This window comes from Peromyscus leucopus, chromosome X, assembly GCF_004664715.2.
Source record: "Peromyscus leucopus breed LL Stock chromosome X, UCI_PerLeu_2.1, whole genome shotgun sequence".
Lineage (NCBI taxonomy): Eukaryota > Metazoa > Chordata > Mammalia > Rodentia > Cricetidae > Peromyscus > Peromyscus leucopus.
Window position 1 is genome coordinate 88704867 of NC_051083.1, and position 11649 is coordinate 88716515.

Consider the following 11649-nt stretch of genomic DNA (forward strand, 5'->3'; position numbering starts at 1 on the left):
ACTGACTGCAACACTAGGGAGAACTGACACTCTCTTTAACAGCTACAATACTCAGGGTACTGGCCCTGCACCTCACCTAGGCAGCACAGTAGAGCTGACCCTGTTGACAGGGGCATTGGTGAGACGCCCCAAGAACATGAGCATGGGAGATCTAGCTCCACCCCTCATCTGCCATAAGATGGGATGTGAGAGGGAGAGATGCCTTCCCCTCCACACTGTCCCTCATCACCTATGGAGGAGGGAGAGCTGGCCCTGGGGTCCTAAGAGCAGGAGAGCTGTCCCTGCCCCTCACCAGCTGTAACACTAGGGAGGGTGCCCCTGCACCTGCATGGGCAACACAGAGCTGACCCTGGTGGTGTAGGTGTGGGAGAACCGAGCCTGGGGGCATTTAGCAGGAGAACTGGTCCTACCCTTGCTCCTTCCTGCATAGGGTGAACTAACTGGGGCAATGCCAGAGAGCTCACCCTGGTGGTGAGGACAGGGGAGAGCTGGCAGGCTGATCAACCTGGCGACCACCCAGGCCCAGAACCAGGGCTATGACTTCATCCACCCCAACATCCACCTCATCTATGATCTGATGGAGCACATGAAGGAGTCAAGCCTGCAGATCCAAAGCTGCAGTATTTCCATGACACAGGGCCACGATATTCAAGAGGAGTCCCATGAGGGCCAAGCATCAACAGTGTAGCAAAAACCAGAGGCCTTGATCCAGTTCAATGACTCTTTGCAATGGACACTTGCAAGTGAAGATATATGGACACAAGTGTATATTGTGTGACTCACTGAGCCACCAAACAGGTTCAACCGTGAGACTTTTTCTCTCAAATTTTATTTTATTTTATTTTACTGGCAGAGATTGCAATGGCAGAGGGCAGATAAGAAGGCAGGGAGATGAACGGGATGGAAATACTTGTAGTGAAAGCCACAGAGAATAGACAAAAAGTTTTTTTTAAAAAAAAAAAAAACTACATTCTAATTATAAAAACACTGAATTGTGTCAACACCAGGGAGAAACATTGGCAAGGGAATCCTAAATACTGGGTTATTATCTATTATCTGTGAGATCAATTACTAATGAGGAGGATAGGTAGTGATTTCATTGAGCAGTTCATACAACATAATTTTAATATGTCAAAACACTTGCACTCATAAGTTACTGAGTAATTGTGAGAATATTAAATGGAAAAGAAAAGCTTCAGTAGAAGTTCTTTCCTGTAGTTCTACTAGTGAAAACTAGTGCGTATATGTGAGGAGATACAATGATTGTGGAATACAGTAATATATAAGGAATATGCACCATTCTATGGGCAAGACACACCTTTGATGCACAAAAAAAGAACTGGACCACTGAAAAAATGATTTCCCTCTACAACATCATTTTCTCTAGTTTTAAATTTCTACAGTCAAGACAACAGTCATTTCATAGTTAAAATATCACAGAATATAATTATGAGCAGATTATCACAAGTATTTTGGTTATACTGATCTTTGAAAAAGCATGCCTTGTATTCAATGTTATGGAGGAACAAAATGGATAACAGCGATGTTTTGTTAGTTTGAGTGCACGTGTCAAATGTGGGTGAGGATGTGATTGTGTCTCCTCTAGCATTATATATTCCCAGGTGCAGTTTTTCCCTCATTGCAGAAGTGCTCGTGATTATTGGTATCAGTTAGATATCCTAGGAATGGATAAACATAAAACAATAATATCGAGTGATTAAATTATTCATAAAGCTCAGACTGATATCATCCCTTCAAGTTTCTAGTCTTGATCTCACTTTCCAGACTATAGAGTAAGCTGTTCAGACTCTCAGAGGGAAAATGCTGACTCTGGCCACTAGGCGGCACCACAGCTGTGTCCTTTTGAGTTGTTTCTAGTTAAATATCTTAAATGTTCACTGTAACAGTGCTTCTGTGTGGAAATCTCCACGCACGCACATTCAGACAGTTCTTCTGCTGTTGACCCCAAATCTGCAATCCACTCAATGTTCATCTATTCCTGCCTCGGTGCAGATTGAGCTCTGCACACTGTAGAGATTTCTCTCCTGGAGTAGAGTGTGGGTTCTCCAACATGCCATCCCTTCACAGGCCTCTCCAAATTTGTCCAGTTCCTGGAGTCCCTTCCTCTCCTGTCTGCTCTGCACACTGCTGCCAAGTCCTGAACCAGCATCTCCATCTGCTTCCACTCGCCCCTGCCTTCCCTGGCACATGCTGGTGATTCCCACCGAACTCCAGAACTACCTGATGTTTTGTAATGTGGACACTTGGAGTATATTAGTGTGTCTCTAGCATGTGCTCTGGACTGAAGCTTGGGTATTCTCCAATGATCTATTTGTTGAATCTTTGTTGTCAAGGCAACACTATTGGAAGAAGGTAAGACTTTTAATAAGCAAGACTTTGTGGGAGACCCTATGCCATTGGGATCGTGCCTCTGAAGGGATGGATCAAGGGAACCCAGGCCTGTCTCTTTGCCTGTGCTTCCTAACCATGAGAGGGCTGGTTTTGCTAACCATGCACTCAACCAAATGGTGAGCCTTACCACAGGTCAAAAGCAACAGAGTCAAACTGTCCAGGACGGGAGGTTTTAACACTACAAGCAAAACTGTTTTTGCTGTATAAGCCAATAGTCTAAGATATTTGTTACTCTTGGAAACATAGTATATGGTCTTCCATTACACCTATCAGGATTTATAGAATAATTAAAGTTTTTACTTAGTTGCATAAACAGAATTTTTTTTGACAGTCTCACTGTGCTGTCAACAGCCTGGAATATCTGTAGACATCAGGCTGGCTTACTCATGTATAGTAGATGTTGCAGTCAAAAGTGTGTGGGACAATGCCTGGCTAAACTGGATTTTTTATAAATATTTTTATTTTATAATTAATTTTATATATCAGCCATGGATACCCCTGTATTCCCTCCTACCACCCACAAACTTCTCCCTAAATCCAGCCCCCATTCCCACCCCCTCCAAGGCAAGGTCTCCCTTGGGAAGTCAGCCTAGCCTGGTAGATTCAGTCGAGGCAAGTCCAATCCCCACCTCCCTGCACCAAGGCTGAGCAAAGTATCCCAGCATAGGCCCTAGGTTCCAAAAAGACAGCTCATGCACTGAGGACAGGTCCAGGTCCCACTGCCTGAAGGCCCCCCAAACAGTTCAAGCCAATAAACTGTCTCACCTATGCAGAGGGCCTGGTCCAGTCCCATGGGGGCTCGCCAGCTATTGGTCCACAGTTCATGTGTTTCTGCAAGCTTGGCTATTTGTCCCTGTGCTTTTTCCAGTCCCTCCTCTCTCTCACCAACTGGAGTGCTGGATCTCCATCTGGGGCTCAGCCTTGGATCTCTGCATCTGCTTCCATCAGTCACTGGATGGGAGTTCTATCATGACAGTTAGGGTGTTCTGCAATCTGATCACCAGAGTAGGTCAGCTCAGGCACGCTCTTGACCATTGCCAGCAGTCTATAGGAGAGGCATCTTTGTGGATTTCTGGGGACCTCCCAGCACTCTGCTTATTCCCATTCCCATGGGGTCCTCATTCATTTTAAGGAATTATTATATGTTCATTTTTGTGGTGCAGAGAATCTAAACACCGTCTTTGTAAATGCTAGCTAGGCATAGTCTCTGCTAATGAGTTACACTGCCATCCCAGAGCATTTCTGTTGTTGTTTGTTGTATCCATGCCAGACAAGAATTCTACCAGGGTGTACATCCCCAGCTCCAAGATTTTTCTTTAGCTCTTTGTGGACACTTGAGTTATTTTATCATAGAGCCACCTTATGGCACAGTTGTGAAGTACAACCAGAAGACAAATACTGGAAGGTATTCAAAAGGTTCAAATCTTTGAGGGACACTGGTGGCTTCTAGGGGGAAATTAGATCATTTTCCTTATCAAAGAGAAAGTTCTGTGCTACCAGAAGTAGAATGTTTTCTGTCATTTTCCTGTTCTGAGACCTCTGGATAGAGATCTGCACAAACAAAAGTGAATTTATGTCATTTTTGACTTGTTGATGTAAAAATCTCAGCTCCATATTAAAGGGAATGAGGGGTAGTTTATTCTGGAGCCATTATTAGTAACCATGACACTGGGACACAGATGTAGGTTACCCTAAATTCCATGAAGAAGTGGATTCACGTCTTTTTTAAATGTTTTTACAGAACATAAAAATGTTGTAAATCAAGGCTAGTTTAAACTACATTGACAGGTACGCCAGAGAAGGGGAAACATTGAGAATGGAGAAGCTCTTTCATAGGCCTAAAACATTGTCTGATGTCATTTTTAGCTCTTGGATTGGTGGAAGATAGTGCTCTACTAAGTTGATAGCAGAGAAGTGACTCTATTATGATCACAAGATGAAGTTCTAAGTTAACAGCTTCTGAGAGGGTATCCTTCTAAGAGGTTTAAGTTCAGACACAGAGTTGGGTAGGGGACTGCTGTTCCTAACACTAGCCCAAGATAAAGTAAATAGTCTCTGAACCTAGGAAATTCCTATGTCTCCAGACTACTGAAATTTCCATGGTCCTTCAGTGTCTGTGGTCAAGGAGGCTCCTTCCCAGAGCCACGGGTTCATGGCCAGACACAGCTTCTTAGCAGGGAGTTTATTTCTCAGATGTGATGATAAGCTGTGTTCACTCTTTCCATAGCTACATTTGCATAACTCCATTTTTGTGGAGTACAGGTTTTTGAAGTATGATATGATGATTCTCTGGAGTTCCTCCTTATCTGTTGTTATGTCTCCCTTTTCATTTCTGATTTTGTGAATTTGGGTGCCCTCTCTTTGCCTTTTGGTTAATTTGGCTAGGGGTTTGTCTATCTTGTTGATTTTTTCAAAGAACCAACTCTTTGTTTCATTGATTTTTTGTATTGTTCTCTTGTTTTCTATTTTGTTGATTTCAGCCCTCAATTTGATTATTTCCTGGCGTCTATTTCTCCTGGGTGAGTTTGTTTCTTTTTGTTCTAGAGCTTTCAGTTGTGCTGTTAATTCATTGGTATGGGATTGCTCCATCTTCTTTAGGTGTGCATTTAGAGCTATGAATTTTCCTCTTAACACTGCTTTCATAGTGTCCCATAAGTTTAGGTATGTTGTACTTTCATTTTCATTGAATTCTAGGAAATCTTTAATTTCTTTCTTTATTTCTTCCTTGACCCATTGATGTTTCAGGTGGGCATTATTCAGTTTCCATGAGTTTGTGGGTTTTCTATAATTTTTGTTGTTGTTGAGGTCTAACTTTAAGGCATGGTGGTCTGATAAGATACAGGAGGTTATTCCAAATTTTTTGTATCTGTTGATATTTGTTTTGTGGCCAGCTAAGCATGTGGTCAATTTTTGAGAAGGTCCCATGGGGTAGTGGGAAGAAGGTATATTCTTTTGTGTTAGGATGGAATATTCTGTAGATATCTATTAAGTCCATTTGAGTCATAACATCTGTTGGGTCATTTATTTCTTTGTTAAGTTTCAGTCTGGTAGATCTGTCTTTTGGTGAGAGTGGTGTGTTAAAATCTCCCACTACTAATGTGTGGGGTTTGGTGTGCGTTTTAAACTTTAGTAGTGTTTCTTTTATGAATGTGGGTGCTTTTGTTTTGGGAGCATAAATGTTTAGAATCGAGACTTCATCTTGGTGGATTTTTCCTGTGATAAATATGTAATGTCCATCCTGATCTCTTTTGATTGATTTTAGTTTGAAGTCTATTTTATTAGATATTAGGATAGCTACACCAGCTTGTTTCTTAGGTCCATTTGCTTGGAAAGCCTTTTCCCAGCCCTTTACTTGGAGGTAGTGTCTGTCTTTGAAGTTAAGGTGTGTTTCTTGTATGCAGCAGATGGATGGGTTCTGTTTTCTTATTCATTCTGTTAGCCTGTGTCTTTTTATAGGTGAGTTGAGACCATTGATATTGATGGATAGTAATGACCAGTGATTGTTAATTCCTGTTATTTTTTGTGGTTGTGTTGTGTTGTCCTTCTGTGGTGTATGTTGGTGTGGGATTATCTATTGCTTGATTTTTCATGGATGTGTTTAGCTTCTTTGGGTTGGATTTTCCCTTCTAGTGCTTTCTGTAGGGCTGGGTTTGTTGACAGGTATTGATTAAATCTGGTTTTATCCTGGAATATTTTGTTTACTCCGCCTATGGTGATTGAGAGTTTTGCTGGGTATAATAGTCTGGGTTGGCATCCATGGTCTCTTAGTGTCTGCATAAGATTTGTCCATGATCTTCTAGCTTTCATAGTCTCTATTGAGAAGTCTGGTGTTATTCTGATGGGTTTGCCTTTATATGTTACTTGGTCTTTTTCCTTTGTGGCTCTTAATATTTTTTCTTTATTCTGTGTTTTTAGTGTTTTGATCATTATGTGGAGAGGGGACTTTTTTTTGGATCCAGCCTATTCGGTGTTCTGTAAGCTTCTTGTATCTTCATAGGTATTTCTTTCTTTAGGTTAGGAAAGTTTTCTTCTATGATTTTGTTGAATATATTTTCTGTGCCTTTGAGTTGGTATTCTTCTCCTTCTTCTATCCCTATTATTCTTAGGTTTGGTCTTTTCATGGTGTCCCAAATTTCTTGGATGTTTTATGTTATGACTTTTTTGTCTTTAGTGTTTTCTTTGACGGACTATTTTCTCTTTTGTGTCTTCAGTGTCAGAGATTCTCTGTTCCATCTCTTGCAATCGGTTGGTTATGCTTGTTTCTGTAGTTCCTGTTCATTTAGTCAGGATTTGTATTTCCAGCATTCCCTCAGCATGTGTTTTCTTTATTGTCTCAAATTCATTTTTCAGATCTTGGAATGTTTCTTTCATCTGTTTAATTGCTTTTTCTTGGCTTTCTTTGATTTCTTCCCATTTTTTGTTCATTTTTTCTTCCATTTCTTTAAGGGAGTTTTTTATTTCCTCTTTAATGGAGTTTTTCATTTCCTCTTTAAGGGAAGTTTTTATTTCCTCTTTAATGGAGTTTTCCATTTCCTCTTTAAGGGAAGTTTTTATTTCCTCTTTAATGGAGTTTTTCATTTCCTCTTTAAGGGAATTTTTAATTTCCTCTTTAAGGGAATTTTTTATTTCTTCTTTAAAGGCCTCTATCATCTTCTTAAAGTCATTTTTAGGATTGATTTCTTCTGTTTCTTCTGTCTTGGTATGTTCAGGTCTTGCAGGTGTAGAATCACTAGGTTCTGATGTTGCCATATAGGTCTTTATGTATTTTTGCACTGGTGTCTACTCTACTCATCTTTTCCTCTGTGCGGTGCAGGTGATGTCTGTGTCTGAGAGTGCCTCTCTTGTTCTAATTTTTAGTCTTGGTTCACTAGGAGTTCTTGGTTAAATTGGTGCTATTGGGCTGTTTCTTCAGGAGCAGCTGATCTCAGTCAGTGAAGTATATACTTATGATTCTGGTTATCTGGTTTGGTGGCTGGGCAGCTCCTTCTTCTGTGTTTCCAGGTCACATTTTGTTCATTGGTCAACTCCTCAGCTGATCTTGTTTCTTCAGACTTCAAACTGTAGGGATCTGAATCCTCTCCCAGATGGATTTCAGCTGAGCGGGGTAGTCTCACCAACACTTCCAAGTTGTTGGGTTTCGCAGGATCAGCAGCTGGGCCCTGGGTTGTCCTCAGACGGAGTGTTCAGATTCGTTCTGGTTCTGTCCCATGGAGATAGCTTCTTCCCCAGGTGTTGGGGTTAGAGGCGTCCCTGTTCCAAGCTCTTGATTAAGAGCTTGTTTTAACTAGCTCTTTAGTGGGTAATAGCTCTGTTTCTGGTCTTTATTGCGACTGTGTTTCTGCCGCCGCCTGCTGGGCCTGCCTGCCTCCACACTGGGCCTGCCTGCCTCTGCCGGGCCAGTCTACCTCTACTGGATGCCGCCACTGCCATGCCTGTCTACCTCTCGAGAATCTTTCTAATAGAGATAGTGATAATAATTAAGAGTAAGAAGTAGAAAAAGATAAAAATAAGATATGTGAGTTTGTAAAAATTCTGTGTTGTTAGATCTGCATTAAGAAATCTTTAGGTGTTTGCTAAGTTAAATATATGCTAATGGTAGCCCTATATAAGTTTGTAAAATAGATCTATAGAGTTCCTTTAAGAATATAAGCTTGCAAGAAGTATCTAAGGTAGTCTTAAGACATGTAGTAATAAGCTTTTAAAAAGTAAAGATATTAGTCATATATAAGAAGTAATAAGAAATATATTTGCTAAAGTAGTTCTATAGTTTCCTTAAGGAGTATAAATAAGTAGATGTTAATATGTTATATGTGAGTTTGTAAAAAAAAATGTAAATGCTGAATGTGAGTCTAAATGCTTTGCAAGGCAAAAAATATTATATGTGAATTTGTAAAGTGTAAATGTTAAGTGTGAGTCTATTCTTAATGTATATGGTGAAAGAACCTGAGACACAGAAGGTAGTGTCTTTGCAGACTGCAAAGTAGGCAGTCTGAATGGTTTCAAAAGCTCCAGAAGACGCTAAGAAGGCCAGAACCAGCACAACAAGGCATCCGCAGCTGAGATCCGTGGAAAATCAACACAACACAGGATAACCTGAGCTAACATCAAAAAACGGTGTGGTTTAAAATATTACTGTAACTAAAAATGTCTCTAGCTTGAGAATGAAAGTTGCAGATATGCTTGTTTTAACTAAAATTGTTAACTGCAAAAAGTTTTGGTTGTAAAACGTCTCTTCATATTTGGAAGTGAAAGCCTGATACCAGAATTTACTTTGTTTTTTTGTTTTTTGTTTTTTAACTTAAAATGAGATAAAACTACAGAAAGATTTTGGTTGTGGATTTCTTCATATTTGGAAAGCTAGACCAGAATTTATCATTTGAATTTTGAGACTTAAGAAATGAAATGAACAATCGAGATTTCATTGCAATGGGACAATTTTGAGCTTACTTATAGTAATGACCTAGGAACTGTTTTCTGGAATTGGGTTAAAAATGGAACTGTTTAAATGAAAAAATTTATTGTTTCTACCTTGACTCAAGATACAGTTTTGTGTATGCATATATGCTGGTGATTCATATATTGTTCTGTGTTAAGAATGCAATTGTTTTGTGGAACTGTTTATGTAAAAATGGAATTACGTACAGAACTGGTTTTGTGTTACAAATGGAACTGTTTAAATATAAGTTTGGGTTCCTCTAACTAGGTTTCAGATTTTGTTTAAAAAAATATAAAGAAAAATGAGTTATGAGATTGAATTATGTTCACAGAAACCTATTGATATTAATGCACCCTGGTTTTGTGGAGTTAAGGAAATGTAGGGGCTGGAGAGATGGCTCAGTGGTTAAGAGCACTGACTGTTCTTCCAGAGGTCCTGAGTTCAATTCCCAGCACCCACATGGTGGCTCACAACCACCTGTAATGAGATCTGGTGCCCTCTTCTGGCATGCAAGGACACATGCAGACAGAATACTGTATACATAATAAATAAATAAATCTTTTTTAAAAAAAGAAAATGTTTAAGTTTGATGTGAATACATCGAAGTTTTTCCTATGTTAATAAGAAAATTCAAATGATTGAGTTAAAGTTGTAAGACGGAGAAAATTGTTAACTATATATAGCACCATATATGCTAATTCAAATGGTTCTGTTAGGGTTTGCTTTGAGTTGTAAGATTGAGAGAATTGTGACTATGTATATCGATATTTATGTTAACCTGTTAATGGTAATGATGAAGCTAAGGGATTCTTTAAGTTTGTAGTTGCCTTAAGAGTTTTTGGTTTAGGATACCCCTACAATAGACGGCTGGCAATGGTCGAGAGACAGCCGGAACTAACCTACTCTGGTGATGGGATGGCCAAACACCCTAATGCCAGAAACCCCATCCAAGGACTGAGGAATCTGGATGCAGAGATCCATGGCTAGGCCCTGGGTGGAGCTCCGGGAGTCAAATTAGCGAGAAAGAGAAGGGTTTATATGAGTGAGAATTGTTGAAACCAAGGTTGGATAAAACACAGGGACAAATAGCCAAATGAATGGAAACACATGAACTATGAACCAATGGCTGAGGGGCCCCCAACTAGATCAGGCCCTCTGAATAGATCTCTGAAGTATTCAAAGGCCACTTGGCCAAACATCCTAATTGTCATGCTAGAAACCCCATCCAATGACTGAGGGAACCAGATGCAGGGATCCATGGTCAGGCCCCAGGTGGAGCTCCAGGAGTCCAATTGGTGAGAAAGAGGAGGGTTTGTATGAGCGAGAATTGTTGAGACCAAGTTTGGAAAAAGCACAGGGACAAATATACAAACGAAAGGAAACACATGAACTATGAACCAATAGCTGAGGAGCCTCCAACTGGATCAGGCCCTCTGGATAAGTGAGACAATTGATTAGCTTGATCTGTTTGGGAGGCATCCAGGCAGTTTGACTGGGTCCTGTCCTCAGTGCATGAACTGGCAGTTTGGAACCTGGGGCTTATACAGGGACACTTGGCTCAGCCTGGGAGGAGGGGACTGAAACTACCTGGACTGAATCTACCAGGTTGAATTCAATCCTCAGTGGAGTCTCTGCCCTGGAGGAGATAGGAATGGGGGTTGGGCTGGGGGGAAGGCAGGGGTGGGGGGGTGGGAGGGAGAACAAGGGAATCTGTGGCTGATATGTAAAATTAAATTTAATAAATAAATTTAAAAATGAAAAAAAGAGTTTTTGGTTTAGAAAGGGCTTGAGGCAGCTAAGACTGCTGTAGTCACCTTGGACCTAATTCAAAAGAGAAATGCCATCTTTATCATCCTCTACTCCCATACTGGGAGGTGTAACAGCTATGGAGATTGCTGTAAGCCATTAATAATTTTTTATATATATATTAAGAAGGGGGGACTTGTGGGAGCCCGTTCTCGTGTTCCTCGTGGCTTTCTTTACCCAGCAGGTCCGAATAGAGGATGGTCAGGACCACGGGCCTGAGTGCAGGTGTCTGAGATGGTCTGCACTTGGCTGTGCTGGTGGAGGAGGTCTTTTGCTCCACCCCTTGGCGTTTCTATAAAAACCCTGGGGCAGAGACAGTCAGGGCCCGTTGGAATAGGTTCCAGGCCCTCTCAAGGCTATACTTTATTTTATATCTTTTTATCTCCGCAATATTCTCTGCAATATAAATCTTTCTATCTAATATTTCCTGCTGCTCACACTCAAGAAAACTCTGGAAAACTGTGGGGGTGGTGGGTAAATGCCCCACAATACCCACATAGTAATTCTTTGGCAAAGCAATTTCGAGGCTTGAAGTTTTCAGGGTCATAGAGAGAGGTGATAAGGACCAACACATAAAGCAATTGTCAGCTTCCAATTACAACCCAAAAGGGGAGTGACTAAAGGGGAGTTCTCCAGTAGGGTCAACTAAAGGCTAAGATCAATTAGGGAATTTATGTGCTCAAACTATAATCTAGAAATGGCTAGGTAGAATGTTAGGGGTCAGTAAGTCACAAGAAAGTCAACTGTCTTTGGCACCACTTTTCCCGCTTGTCCCAGCTGCAGCTGCTTTCTGACAGGGAGGGGGACATATGCTAGGTGGCTAAGCAACCTCTGTCAGAGCATGTAGTATTTGGTTAGTAAAAGCACTTTCACTCAGAGTAATTGATGAGGAGAAACTCTAGGAATAGCACCTGGCTGAGGAGGAATAAAAACTTAATTTGCACAAGAAAGAAGCTTGTTACCTATCACCTGCCTGGCCTGAAGGCAATCTCCTT